This window comes from Oncorhynchus keta, unplaced genomic scaffold, assembly GCF_023373465.1.
Source record: "Oncorhynchus keta strain PuntledgeMale-10-30-2019 unplaced genomic scaffold, Oket_V2 Un_contig_433_pilon_pilon, whole genome shotgun sequence".
Classification (NCBI taxonomy): domain Eukaryota; kingdom Metazoa; phylum Chordata; class Actinopteri; order Salmoniformes; family Salmonidae; genus Oncorhynchus; species Oncorhynchus keta.
In genome coordinates this window covers 51,205-53,627 of record NW_026287718.1, presented here as the reverse complement: position 1 = coordinate 53,627, position 2,423 = coordinate 51,205, and positions in this window count along the sequence as shown.

The window sequence follows — 2,423 nt, the reverse complement described above, 5'->3', positions numbered from 1 at the left end:
GTTTTTCTTCCATCGTAGGCTACGTCACTGGGAGCCATAAGCGCTTGCGCACTCTAGTGTCACACACTTACCAACTGGAATGTATCAGCTTCGGTCAGGCATGCATGCTCATGTCTTTTCTCAGCAGAATCGCTTAAAACTTCTTCAGGATTGGTGGGTCCCCTGCGGATGGTTGAGCTAATGTAGATTTATGCGATTAGCATGAGGTTGTAAGTAACAAGAACATTTCCCAGGACATATACATATCTGATATTGGCAGAAAGCTTATATTCTTGTTAATCTAACTGCACTGTCCAATGTACAGTAGCTATTACAGTGAAAGAATACCATGCTATTGTTTGAGGAGAGTGCACAGTTTTGAACATGACAAGTTATTAATAAACAAATTAGACCCATTTGGGCAGTACAACATACATTTTGAACAGAAATGCAATGGTTCCTTGGATCAGTCTAAAACTTTGCACATACACTGCTGCAATCTAGTGGCCAAAATCTAAATTGCACCTGGGCTGGAATAATACATTATGGCCTTTCTTTTCCATTTCAAAGATGATGTTTTTTTTCTTTGTATTATCTTTTACCAGATTTAATGTGTTATATTCTAATACATTCCTTTCACATTTCCACAAACTTCAAAGTGTTTCCTTTTAAATGGTACCAAGAATATGCAAATCTTTGCTTCAGGGCCTGATCTACAGACAGTTAGATTTGGGCATGTCATTTTAGGTAAAAATTTGGGGGAAAAAAGGGTCCAATCCTATATATGTTCTTAACTAATTCACAAAACTGTTGCACTAAGAGTTAGAAACAAAATTGAATGGCAAATTCCCCATTAATGCATGGCAGTGAACTATGGTAAAGTTTTGGACCATAAAGCCTAATTCATTTTGGCACGTGCAGGCTACAATAAACTTAAATCAAAAAGTGTGTTTGTGAGAGGGAGAAAGAGAGAGTTCACAAACCTGCTCTACTAACACACTGAAGCCTCAGGGCCAGAACATCCAATCAATCAGATCAAGCCAAATTACAACTCAGTCATAACAAAACATGGCACCTAGTAGAGGAAAAGCTGTGCAACCACTGCACCACAGCAAAACCCAAAACAGAGCTGTGTTTCCTGACAAAATGTCACAAATTTAAAACAATTAGAGAGTGTCATTTCCCCAAATTTGAAACCCTTTCTCAAGGTTTCAAAGACCTCTCTGATGAGGATAGGCTAACTGTCCTGTTGCGGGAGGACGCAGAGAGGTGTGCGTTGGCAGCACACTACATTGCTGCCTGCCATATAATGAGGGACATAGTCATGCCAATAAAGCTAATTGAATTGAGAGAGAGCGACTTGAATCAGTTATAGAACCTATTGCCCTTTTATGGTTGTGAGGTCTGGGGTCCGCTTTCCAACCAATAATTCACTAAATGGGACAAACACCAAATTGAGACTCTGCATGCAAAATTCTGCAAAAAATATCCTCAGTGTACAACATAAAACACCACATAATGCATGCAGAGCAGAATTAGGCCCGATACCCACTAATTATCAAAATCCAGAAAAGAGACATTTCTACAACCACCTAAAAGGAAGCGATTCCCAAACCTTCCATAAAAGCCATCACCTACAGAGAGAGGAACCTGGAGAAGAGTCCCCTAAGCAAGCTGGTCCTGGGGCTCTGTTCACAAACACAGACCCCACAGAGCCCCAGCACAGCGACACAATTAGACCCAACCAAATCATAAGAAAACAAAAAGATTAACACATTGGAAAGAATTAACAAAAAAAACAGAGCAAACTATAACTAGTTTGGCCCTAAACAGAGAGTACACAGTGGCAGAATACCTGACCAATGTGACTGCCCCAAACATAAGGAAAGCTTTGACTATGTACAGACATAGTGAGCATAGCCTTGCTATTGAGAAAGAACGCCTTAGCCTGTCTTCTCTTGAGAGCCAAGTCTATCTATGTGCACACTGCCCACAAAAGGAGGTGGAACCTGAGCTGCACTTCCTAAACTCCTGCCCAATGTATGACCATATTAGAGACACATATTTCCCTCAGATTACACAGACCCACAAAGAATTTGAAAACAAACCCAATTTTGATAAACACCCATTTCTACTGGGTGAAATACCACAGTGTGCCATCACAGGAGCAATATTTGTGACCTGTTGTCACAAGAAAAGGGCAATCAGTGAAGAACAAACACCATTGTAAATTACAACCCATATTTATGTTTATTTATTTTCCCTTTTGTATATTAACTATTTGCACATCGTTACAACACTGTATATTGACATACTATATAACATTTGACATGTCTTTATTCTTTTGGAACTTTTGTGAGTGTAATGTTTATTGTTCATTTGCACTGAGATGGGAACCTTTAGCGCCATTGCCTTGTTTTAGAGGGTAATATTTTCATTTATTT